Consider the following 12,705-nt stretch of genomic DNA (forward strand, 5'->3'; position numbering starts at 1 on the left):
TTCTTAGGTGTAACAGTTGTGACCAGTTTCTTATTTTATTTATTTTATACTAGTGTATATGCTCACAATGTTTTATTTATATTTTACTGGTATAAGTCCAGTTAGGAGACAGAAATCATAGTGTTTCAAATGGGAAGTTTAAAATAAAGCAGTTAAGCTATGATAGAAGAGTAACTATAATACTGGGCACAGTGGCACATGCCTGTAATCCCAGCTGCTTAGTAACTCAGGAGGAGTTTGAGGATTCTGAGTTCAAAGCCATCTGGGCAACTTAGTGTGTCCCTTAAACAACTCAGTGAGACTTTGTCTCTATAAAATATAAAAAAGGGCTGGGGACATGTCTCAGTGGTTAAGTGGGTTCAATCCCTGATACCAAAAATAAATAAACAAACAAACAAAAATTTTAAAAGACTATACAATGTAAATATAAACCTATTGGATATTCCTGGGCTAAGGGAGTGTTAAGCTCCTTCTCCCAGTGCAGAATTCCAACTTCACTAAAGAAGGGGTATTGTAGCTTACTGGAATAGCAGAGAAGTTTGGTAGTTTCCCTGGTTCAGAGCTGATCCACAGGCGCTGAGAAAGCAGGAAGCACCTACTTGGGGGCACAGGAAAGCCACAGTTGGCGAGAGGGTGCTTGACATACATAGAGTCTGAGTGCCACCCTAGGTGGGAGGACTTGTGGTCCTGTCTGAACTGGGAGGGCTGTAGGGAAAAATCTTTTGGGGGTGCAGACGATCAGAGGGAACTGTGGGGGTGTCCATCATTTTGGGCTGGCTGTAAAAGATGATCAACAGCTGGGTTGGGCCATGGGATTGCTATGTATTCTAGACACATGGAAGGGGCAGAACATAACTAGTTTACCTTTCCACCTGTCAGCAGTGGATCCAGAAGACAAGCCCCTTTCTCCTGTAATGTTTCTCCAGAGCTCTCTTTCTTTCCACAAGACAGAGAAATCCTTGAAGGAATTCTGCCTATTAATGCAAAACAAGTATTGAAGTTGAATTTGGAGTTGAGAGCCAATATGTTGATAATATGTTGGCACACATACAAATATAACTATAAATATGTAATGTCCTTACTTTTAGAACACAATACTAGCTTATTACCTCATTATGTTCATTTGCTAAGAGATTGTTCCATATGAGTGTGTATAAAGTTGCCTCTTTTCAAAGGCTACATATTATTCCATTATATGTAACTTTACTTATTGTACTACTCCCTTATTAATTTTATTTCTCATAATTTGCTATTAAAAACAATACTGCAGTAAGTAACCTCATATATCTATTTTATGCCACACAAATATATTGACATTCAATTCTGTAAGTAGAATTTCTGGGTCAAAGGTAGGTACATAAATATTTATAAATTGCATTTTTTAAACAAAATTTAATACACAAAATATCATACAAGTACAAATCATATCTTTAATGATCCATCATTCATTAACCTAGTACTGAACCCAAGATCTAGAAAATTACTAACTCACATCTTGTGTCCACTTCTCTGACCCACCTTACTGCCTCTTCCTTGGAGGGATTCACTAACTCTGAGGTTTCTAATCTCCTTTTTATTTTGACAGTTTTATCACATTTGTATAGATATCTAAAAAAACATAAAATTTCCCCTATCCTTTAAAATCTTCGTGTTGCTGTCAAGTAACAGCATGCTTTATTTTATCACTACTAAGTAATGAAGTAATGGTATTTGTGGTAACCAAGTATTGAATAATGGTACCAGTTTCATTTAATAAGTTGTTTTGTACAAACATTTAGGCTCTTACAGTTGAACTTTAGATTCTGAATATCATCTGATGAGACAGTATCAGAAGGATCCTTAGAGCTGTATGTGAAAAATCTTCAAGCCAGGTGAAGTGGCACATGCCTGTAATCCTAGTGACTCGGGAGGCTAAGACAGGAGGATTTCAAGTTTGAGGTCAGCCTCAGAAGTTTAGTGAGACCCTGTCTCAAATAAAATTTTAAAAATAGGCTGAGGATTTAGCTCATTGGTAAAGTGCTTTTGGGTTAAGTTCCTAATACTGCCCTCTCCCCTCTGCAACACACAAAAAGAAAAGAAACTCTCATATCTCAGCATTTAGATTGGGCTTTACCTCAGAACTTCAGGCTTCTTCATTAAAATTAAAAAATTTCTTATCTTTTTAAAAATTTCTTTATGAAATTCTAGAATTTTTTGCAGTTTATTAAGAAAGTGTCATACTTTGAATCCTGAATGTGTCCTCCCAAGAGTATGTGTTGGAAACTTAACACCACTGCAACAGTGTTAGGGGGTGGGTCCTAATGGGAGGCAATTAAGTTATGAGGACTCTGACCCCATTAATGGATTAATGCCTTAATGTGGGAATGAGTTCCTTATAAAAGGGCAAGTTTGATCCCCTTTTGTCTTTTTGCTTTCTGCTATAGGATGTTGCAGCAAGACGACACTTGCCAGATGCTGGCTCCTGGATCTTTTAGACAGTTTCTAGATTTTTTTTTTTTTTTTTTTTTTTTGCATTACTGAGGATTGAATCCAGGAGTATTCTACCTCTGAGCTACATCCTTTCAGCCCTTTATTTTTTTGTGGTACTGGGAATTGAACCCAAGGGGTGCTTTAGCACCATGCCACACCCCCAGTCCTTTATAAATTTTGAGATAGGGTCTTGCTAAGTTGCCGAGGCTGACCTTGAACTAGTGATCCTCATGCCTCAGTCTCCTGAGTAACTGGAATTACAGGTTTGCAGCATCATGACCAACTTTGGTGACTTTTTAAAATCTCAGTTAATATACTTTTCAACTCCAGATTTTCTATTTGGGCTCTCCTTCCTTTTCTTCCTTTCTCCCCACTTTTACTCAGCCTTGTTTAATGTATTAAAAACCAGTCTTTTAAAAAATAACAAAGTCTCTTAACAATACACTTTAAACAATTTTTATTTTATTGGTTCTTCTTAGCTACACATGACAGTAGAATCCATTTTGGTAAAATTATACAAGCATAGGGTATCTTGATGGTGGGGTGCATTTAGGTATTTTCATATGGTCACAGAAAAATTAGGTTAGATTTATTCTACTCTTATCCCTGTCCCTCCTCTTTTCCTTTTGTTCCCCTTTGTCTAATCCATTGAACTTTTCTTCCCATTCCCTCTGCTTTATTGTGGTTTAGCTTCCAATTATCAACAAAAACAGGCCTCTGGTTTTTTGGGATTAGCATATTTCACTTAGCACAATATTCTCAGATCCACGCTTTTACTAGCAAATGTCATAAAGTCATTCTTTATGGCTGAGTAATGTTCCACTGTGTATATACACCACAATTTCTTTATTCATTCATCTGTTGATGGGTAGGTAGGTAGCTTAGCCACCAACAATACATTTAATACAGTAGCAGATTCCAAATGACAAACATAAATTACTCATGCTACAAGTGTTTAGTCTTTTTTAGACAACACAGAAACAGAATTCAAATTACATTTTAATGAGAGGAACACGAAATCTAATTTTGACACAAGGTCATTTTAAAAACACAAAACCTATGTTGAACTAGTATGGCCCCAGCCAATTTCCTTAAATCCCTGCCCTATCCCAATCTAGATCTCACTCAGCCAAGTTCTACACCAGCAAATACAACCCTCTGCCTTCACATCTGTCTCTCCATCCAACATTTCAACAAAAAATTAAATATTTAGGTGTGTTATTGAATAAAAACTACAATATGCTAAAAACAGTCAGTTTATTTGTTGAATGCTGAAAGAAGGGGCTAAAATTGGGTGCCACTGAAAGGGTAGTAGGGAAATGGCAGAGCTTGTTTAATTTGCTTCACTCTGATTTTAGAGCATGGGATTGTGTCCGAAGAAATTAATGATGCTAAGAAATACCCCACCCATTAATTATAAAAGGAAGACTATACTAACATCCATGAAAAGTTTATAATAATATGGAAAAATATTTAACTTATAAGGTTAAATAAAAAACAGCATACAAAACTGTGTATACTGTATGATATTAACTATATCAAGATAACCAAACAATCCGGGCTGAGGGTGCAGCTCAGTGGTAGACCACTTGTCTAGTATGTGGGAAGTCTCTGGGTTTCATCCTCAGAACATAAACAAAACGAAACACCCACTCAACCAAAAAATGCCTATGAAAGGCTGAGAGAAAATGGTTCAGAAAGTTAACCATCGTTGTATTTAAGTAGTGTATCTACAGTGATCTTTCCACTTTCTTTTACTTTTCTGTCTTCTCTAAAATTTTTTCCACTGGGGAGTTTTTTCTTTCTTTCTTTTTAAAACTGTTACTAAAAGTCTGACAGAAGTACTGAATCTGAGTTAATGACTTTCATTCCAGTCTATAAGAAAGGATGTGAACATTTATTAAACTATAAAACATTCCAGGCTTCTCCATAAACTCACTGTTAGGTTAACTGGCCCAAGGATGGAGGGCTTCAGCCTCTCCTCTAACTGGGTGAAAAGTGTAACTAGGTCCTGTTGAAGTAAAATGCTGAACTAAATGGATAATGCTATGAATTTACAGAGAGAGCAACAGAAATACTAGACTTGGCAGCAACTTAATTATAGTACAGGAGCTCTTTAATATTAGAAATAAACATGAGGACAACTCTTTTCTGCTATACTATGTAGATATAAAGTTATAAAAAAGGCCATTATCAGTAATGCTGCAAAACCAGTCCCGGTTTAGAAACCAAAACAAAACACCATTGTAACAAGAGTGGACCAAGAAAAGCATGAAACTTGGAAAAAGTGCTTCTAGAAAATTAACTCCCTTTGACTTTTGCTTACTTACACCTTAAGGCCTCTCTCTTCGATCCAACAGAAGCCAATCCTCCAACACTTTCTACCAAAGCATCCAACAAATACTGACTGAAGATTCATAATGCGCTGGACACTGGAGCGAAAAAACCTGTCCCTGACATTTCAGTCTTTCTAAAAAGGGAGGTAGACACCAACCACAATCCATTAAGAGCAGACACCACCACTTTCTTACTATTGAAGGATACACTGTAATTCTTATTGATTACACAAACATACTGAAACTTTCCTGACTTACTAGAGGGCAAAAATGCAACTGCTTTCTCCTGATAAGTACTTCTAAAAAGGGCACTTATTAAACGACACTTTGTGATGTTTGCCCCTAAACATCATAATTCATAGGGATGTTGGTTAACTTTATTTTAAGAAATGGAGTATATTGTACTCAAGAATAAGGCACTCTGCAACGAGATTAAGCGACCAGTCCTATTATCTAGACCAAGACTCTTCAGTACCATGAAAAGCTGAGTCACAAGAATGCTAATTTCAATTTAATTCTTCAGTCTTCTCTTCCAATTGCTGATTTGCAATGTGCTCTTGTGTCAGTCGCTCCAGGTCTTTCTGTATATTCGGGTGGTCTTCCAGATCTTCAGAGAGTGATCGGCCGATGTCCAGTCTCCTATAGTTCTCGGGCTTGACTAGGCTTCGAACCACCTGGAGGCATCGCTCTTTCAGGGTATACACTGGCAGTGTGATGTTGGCAAGAGTGGGCTGTCCATCAACGGTGGCAAATGGCACAAATAATTCAGTTTGGTTAACCAGAAGCACATCTTGTGTTTCTGCATCTCCGAAGAGCAAAAGATGATCTCGGTAGCTGTGGCTGCGGAGGTGTCTGCCGGGCTGCAGCGTCCCGAAGCTCTGTGGCTCACCACGGAAGTTAAGCCACACCAGCGACACGGCCGCGGGCTGCGGTTGCGGAGGATGACCCGGGAGGGCTCGCTCGAATTAAAGGAGCGCAGCACCGGTAGCGGCTGCCCGGCCTTCATCTCCTCCCCGCCGCCCGCCTCCTCCGGGTCTGACTCTTCCGGATCGGACTCCGCGGCGCCCTGCTCCTCTCGGTCGTACTCTGCAGGGCTGAACGATCGGCACCCTACTCCTCGAAGGGTTCCTGGGCCTCTTCCGGGTTCCCGGGCCCCTTCCGGGTTCCCCGCCTTCCCCGGCTTCACCTTCTGAGTCTAGAGGACCGCCGGGTCCCCACCGGATTCGCTGACCGGCGCGGGGCGGGGCGTGCGTGCGTGCGTGCGTGTGCGCGCGCTTCCGGGTAGGCCTGCCTGCTCTGCGTGCCCTCGAACGGGATAGAATGCGCGGTCACCGAATGACTGACTCCCTGTTATAGTCTTTATAATGGTATTTTTTATATGATGAATCTTGATGTTATCACTTTATTTCTTTGCACGTATACTTATAAATGCTTTGGGGTGTTTTTGTCCAACATCTGGGAGCTCCAGAAACAAGTTTTATTGACCTTCCCCTCCCTTGGATGTGTCACACTTTCATATTTGCTTGTTTTGCATTTTTTGTTGTTAAAATCGGATAATTTAGAAAATACTATTGTATCAGCTCTCAATTACAATTGAGATTACAATCACCCCACTTCTAAGGGATAGCAACTATTGCTGTATCTAATTACTTTTGTTGACAAGTTCTATGAGATAAGTTTCCTTTGCTGTGTGTAGCCATTGACGTCATCACTTAGTGATTTAGTGGGCTTTTAAAAGAAATTTCTCCTTTTTATTTATCTTTTGGTGCTTGGATTGAATCCAGGGCATTGTGCACACTAAGCCTGTGCTCTACCATTGGGCTACCCTTGTTTGTTTGTTTGTTTGTTTAGAGTTTGGTTGTAGTATTAAGTTTTTGGTCACCCATGATTGGTTGGAAGTTGTGATTTAAGCCAGTAAAGCTCCACCCTTTGCTGATGGATCTGTGTGTGACTTGGAAAATGGTTGGCAAATGCCTTTGGTTAAATTACAGAGTCCTGAAATGGTGGTGTTTATTTTGTCCATATATACCGATGACTTTTAGGAAGAGTATTTGCCATGCTTCTCACCCACCATTCTGTCTTCACTGAATTTTAACTTCAACCTTCAGTAAATACGAATTTAAAGTAGTTTTGGACTGAGTTTGGTTTGCATTTCTAAAGCATTATTCATTCTCAAAGCACTCTTGAGAACTTCTGTGAGGCATTACTCACAGAAGGGAATGGAGGCTCTTCTTCAGAGAAGATCCTATGAATAGATTAACTTGATAAGAGCCACCCATCAGCTTGGGGCAACAGGGAAGTTCATGGACTTCTGTGCCACTTGTTCTATCTTTTTAACCTATCAAAATCCCTAATTCTTTAATTCTTTGCCTTACAAGCACAGAGCACTGGGCTCTGATCCAAAAAAAAAAAAAAAAAAAAAAAAAAAAAAATCCCTAATTCTGCATTTTTGTCTGGTTTCTGATTTTGTTAAAAATGAAATAAGGTAAGATATTCTCTCTTTGCTGGGTGTGGTGGTGCAAGCCTTTAATCCCAGGGCACATGAGGCTGAGGCTGGTGGATCATGAATCCAAAGCCAACGTCAGCAGCTTAGGGAGACTTTAAGCAACTCAGGTGAGACCCTGTCTTAATAAAATACAAAAATGGGCTAGGGATGTGGCTCAGTGGTTAAACGCCTCTGGTATCAATCCCCGGCTAAATAAAAATTCTGTCTTTGAGAGAAGTTATGACAAGAACAAGAACATCCTCTAACACTGCCATTAGGAAGCAAAAATGACAGGCTTCCAAGAAGAAATCCTTTCCAAGTTTGTGAATGGGGACACTCAGTCTGGAATAGTTTTTTCTTTGGACTCAATTAAGGAGGGATTTTCACACAGAGGAGGGAAGAGAAAGAAGTCCATAATCCAAATTTGCTGTTCAAATTCCTTGAAAGTGCATCATTTCTCTGAATTCATACCCTCTCTAGGGAATTCCCTGAATTAGTTTTTCCAAGGAGGATCCAAGCTGCTTCTTGCGGTTACTCCACAGTGAAAATTCCCAAATCGTGTATGTGACTTTTTGTTACCATCCCAGAGTCTTGCTGGTTAGGGACAAATGTGGTGCTTGGTGAATTTAGGAGCGAGGTTTTTAATCCTGATTTGTGGAGACTTTAAGGGGAGGGGAAACTCTCTTTAATTGACCAGAACGGGTGATTAACCAACCTCTAAAACTCAGTCTGGGAGTGGATACTTCTTTGCTTAAACTGTGGAGATTCTAGAAGCCCAGGGGAAGCTGTGAGATCTAGTGGCCACTGGCTGACTGATGACCATTAGTACTACCTGGAGTTCCTACATACTGGAGTCCTGGCGACTGAATCCTCAGTCTTGGGAAAAGAGTTCTTATCTACTTGTCCACGAGGCTATAATCTTGCTCTAGGCTCTGATTCCTGCACTAATGTGCTTTCTGCTGCTTCTGCTGAGTGGGAAAGAGTAAGGTGGTCCAGGAAGGGTCTGCCATCCAAGGATTGTCCTGCCTATGTTTAGCTGCCAAACTTCTTGCTCTTGTTCATGCTACAGTTCTCTACTGTACTTATCCTTGTCTGTCTCCCTTTTTACAGTATACATACATTTTTCCTGTAACACACACACACGCACACACACACACACAGACACCTCTTAAGGAAACGTATTGAAGATGTCTTGCACAGTAGAAAATGGAAGATGCTCATTGATCATTTTGCTTCTCCTGTTACGTGTTCATTTACTGATAAATTCATGTATGCATATAATAAATATTTAAATTATCCCTGGGAATTTGTTCTAGAGCCTTTAACCAACCCCCACAAATACCAGAGTTCACGGACTTAAATGTCCCTTGCATAAAATGGGGCAGTATTTGCATGCAACTCATACACATCCTCCTATATACTTTAGAAAAAAATTTCTGTGGTACTAGGGATTGAACCTAGGGTTGCTTTACCACTGACCTACATCCCCAGACCATTTTCTTTTGAGATAGGCTAGTCTTGCTAAGATGCTGAGTCTGGACTTGAGCTCGTAATCCTCCTACCTCAGCCTCCCAAATTGCTGAAATTATAGATGTGTGCCACCATGTCTGCTCTTCCTATAAATTTTAAATTATCTCTAGAATACTCAATACCTAATACAATATAAATGCTGTATAAAGAGAGTTGTTACACTATTATTTAGGCCATTGATGACAAAAGGAAGGTCCGTATATGTTCAGTAGAGATGCAATTTTTTTCAAATATTTTCCATCTGTATTTGGTAGAACCCATAAGTACAGAACCTGAGCTGAGGATATAGCTCAGTGGTAGAGTACTTTCCTAGCATATACAAGGCCCTGGGTTCAATCTCCATTAACATACACACACATTACAAACAAAACCAACCAAACAAAACCAAACACAAAAACTCAGGACCTGAGGATGTGGGGGTTTGACTGTGCCTATTTTGCCATGTATTGTGCCGGACACTAGAATATAAAGGTATGTAAGACAAAAATCCGGCTCCTCAATTTCCTTAATGTTTACTGGGAAGACAATGTAGGGCCAACACTCCAGTATATAAGGCACAGGCAGCGACTCTCTCAATAGGACCCCAAAAACTCAGTAAATAATGCCAAGAGTTATTAAGTGGAATGGTATCAAATTAAAAAGCTTTTGCACAGCAAAGGAAACAATTAAGAATGTGAGGAAAGAATCTAAAGAATGGGAGAAAGTCTTTGCAAGCTACTCTTCTGACAGTATTAAGATCTAAACTATATAAAAAAACTTAGAAAACTTAATGCCAAAAAACCCCACAAATAACCCAATTAATAAGTGAGCAAATCATTTAAGCAAATACTTCTCTAGTGTGAAATACAAATGACCAACAAATACATGGAAAATTTTCAATGACATGAGCAATTTGTATTTTTCAGATATTAAAGGAAATGCTTTTAGTCTTCCCCCATTTGTTATGAGGTTGGCTTTGCTTGTTTTCTATATAACCTTTATGATGAGGTTGGTTCCTTCTGTCCCTAGTTTCTTCAATGTTTTTATCATGAATGGGTGCCAGATTTTGTCAAAGGCTTTCTCTGCATCTATTCATATGCCTAAGTGATTTTTTGTCCCTTAGTTATGTGATGAATTAAGTTTATTGATTTGCATATGTTAAACAGCAACTCTGGGATAAGACCAACTTGATCGTGATGTATAATCTTTTTCCTTTTGGTACCAGGGTTTGAATCCAAAGGTGCTAAACCACTGAGTCACATCCTCAACCCTTTTTTTATGTTTTATTTAGAGGCAGGGTCTTGCTAAGTTGCTTAGGGCCTTACAAAGTTGCTGAGACTGGCTTTGAACTCATCATCCTTCTGCCTCAGCTTCCTGAACTGCTGAGATTACATGCATGCACCACCACGTTGGACACAATCTTCTTAATATGAATATGATTTGCTGATATTTTATTAAGTGTTTTTGCATGAATTCATCAAGAATATTGGTCTGTAGTTTTCTTTTATTAATGTGTCCTTATCTAGTTTTGATATGAGTGTGATACTGGCTTCATAGAATGAATTTGGAAGGGTTCCATCCTTTTATATTTCATGGAATAACTCAAGGAGCATTAGGATTAGTTCTTCTTTAAAGGTTCAGTAGAATTCAGCTGAGAATTCATCTGGTCCTGGGTTTCTCTTTTTTGGAAGTCTTTTTATTATTGCTTTTATCTCATTGTTAGTTATTGGTGTATTTAGGTTTTATATGTTCTCTTGATTCAATTTTGGCAGATCATGTGTCTAGAAATGTATCCATTTCTTCTAGTTTTTCCACTTGATTGGAGTATAAGTTTTTAAAGTAGTTCCTAATGATCTGCTGGATCTATGTGATGTCTGTAGTGATTTCTGCTTTTTCATCTCTAATTTTGTTAATTTGGGTCTTCTTTTGGTTAGTGTGACTAAGAGCTTACCAATCTTGTTTATCTTTTCAGAGACTCAACTCTTCATTTTGTTGATCTTTGTATTTTTTTCTCATTTTCATAGATTTTGGTTCTGATCTTAAGTATTTCCTTCATTTTACTGGTTTTGAAATTGGTTTGTTCTTGTTTTTCACGAGCTGAGATGCATCATTAAGTTGTTATTTGGGATTTTTCTGATTTTCTTATGTAGGCACTCATAGCTGTAAACTTTCCTCTTAGAACTGCCTTCATAGTGTTCCAGAGGTTCTGCTTTGTTGTATCACTATTCTTATTTGATTTTAAGAATTTTTAAATTACTCCCCTGAATTATTCTATTACCCATTCATCATTCAAAAGCGTATTGTTCAATCTCCATGTATTTATATTTTCTGTAGGGTTTCTTTTGGTTTTGATTTCTTATTTAATTCCATTATGATCTGATAAGATGTGAGAAATTATATCAGATTTTTTGGTATATGCTAAGAGTTGCCTTGTGTCCTAAAATATGGTCTATTTTGGGGAAGGTTCCTTGAGCCTCTAAGAGGAATGCGTACTCATCTATTATTGTATGGAATATTTTATAGATATCTGTTAAGTTCATTTGATTTGAAACATTTTCCAGGTCTAAAGAGTCTTTACAGAATTTATGTCTGGATTACCTATCTTTTGGTGAGAAAGGTGTGTTGAAATCACCCAGTATTATTGAACTGGGGTTTCTCTGAGGCTTTAATTCAAGTAGTGTCTCTTTTATTTAATTAGTTGCACCCACACGTGATGGCATAAATATTTACTATCATTATATCTTCTTTTTAGATTATTCCCTTTATCAGTATGAAGTGACCTTTGTCTCTTCTGATTAATTTTGGTTTGGAGTCTGTTTTGTCGGATATGAAAGTAGCTACTCTTGCTATTTTCAGTCTCCATTCACAAGGTATAGCTATTTCTACCCTTTTACTTTCAGTCTGTGGCTTACTTTGCCTGTAAAGTGCATTTCTTTTAAACAACATACAGTTGGATCTTTTTTTTTTCTTAACCATTCTTCCAGTCTATGTCTTTTAATTGGAGAGTTAAGACTATTTATATTCAATGCTGTTATAAAGATGTTTATTAATTAATTCCCCCATTTTGATTTATTTCTAATGTTTAATTTGGTCATGTTTCTCATTTGCTTAGGCACACTTGACATGAGATTTGTTCATTGTGGGTTTTTTTTTCTTAATTAGGTAAAGAAAAATATCATGACTTACCCATGGTCAGGTCAAAAATTCCTTATTACCTCACTGCCAGAGCTTCCCATGATTAGGAGCTTCTGGACTTGTTGCTGCCTCAACTGGGTCCTCACAATGAAAACTGAAAGTAAATTGAGGAGGGTTGGCCACCTTCAAAGAAATTGAAGGTCAGTGATCAGGCATAATGTTGATCCTAATGTTACTGTCACAGTTTTCAAAATACTTCATAGAAAACATATTACCTAGATACTACTACTGTATTCTATTCTTGTTTTCAGATGAAGAAATGGAAGCACAGACAGGTTACATACTTTGCTCAGGATCATATAATCAGAGCTGTGACTTGAACCCAAGTAAGTGGGCTCTACCTTCATACATTAATCATATTCCACTGCCATCATTCTGTTGGACATTTGAGGCCTTAGGTTGTTCTTTGCCAGCAACTTCTTCATTTTAGTCCAGTAAGTTGACATCTCTTTTAGTGGCAATGGCAATATTAAGGAAGGTATGGTACAGTGGTGGAGGGAGGGAACCCGGGATTTCCATCCTATGGAGAGAAACAGCTCATTAATTTTTTCAAGACTCCTGGGCCTCAAAGCCCATACACAGCTAATTAGCCGTGGAACTAATGATGGTTAAGAAGGGAGGAGAAGATTCTGAGAAAATGTGCCAGCAACAGGGCTCCCTGTGGTAAATAAAAAGGTCATCCTCTGCTCCTCTGTGACACTGGGGAGTACA

The 12,705-nt window shown here is 38.4% G+C and overlaps 1 pseudogene across 1 annotated transcript; it reads right to left on the reverse strand.

The window, feature by feature from the left end:
- Positions 1-3,102: 3,102 nt before the first annotated feature.
- Positions 3,103-12,035, reverse strand: LOC306666968 (von Hippel-Lindau disease tumor suppressor-like; annotated as a pseudogene). The gene is made up of 2 exons: positions 12,015-12,035; positions 3,103-6,000 (listed from the first exon to the last, which is right to left on the reverse strand). The product of its transcript is annotated as a von Hippel-Lindau disease tumor suppressor-like (transcript).
- Positions 12,036-12,705: the final 670 nt, after the last annotated feature.

The sequence above is a fragment of the Sciurus vulgaris genome (genome assembly GCF_902686455.1).
Source record: "Sciurus vulgaris genome assembly, chromosome: 7".
NCBI classification, from domain to species: domain Eukaryota; kingdom Metazoa; phylum Chordata; class Mammalia; order Rodentia; family Sciuridae; genus Sciurus; species Sciurus vulgaris.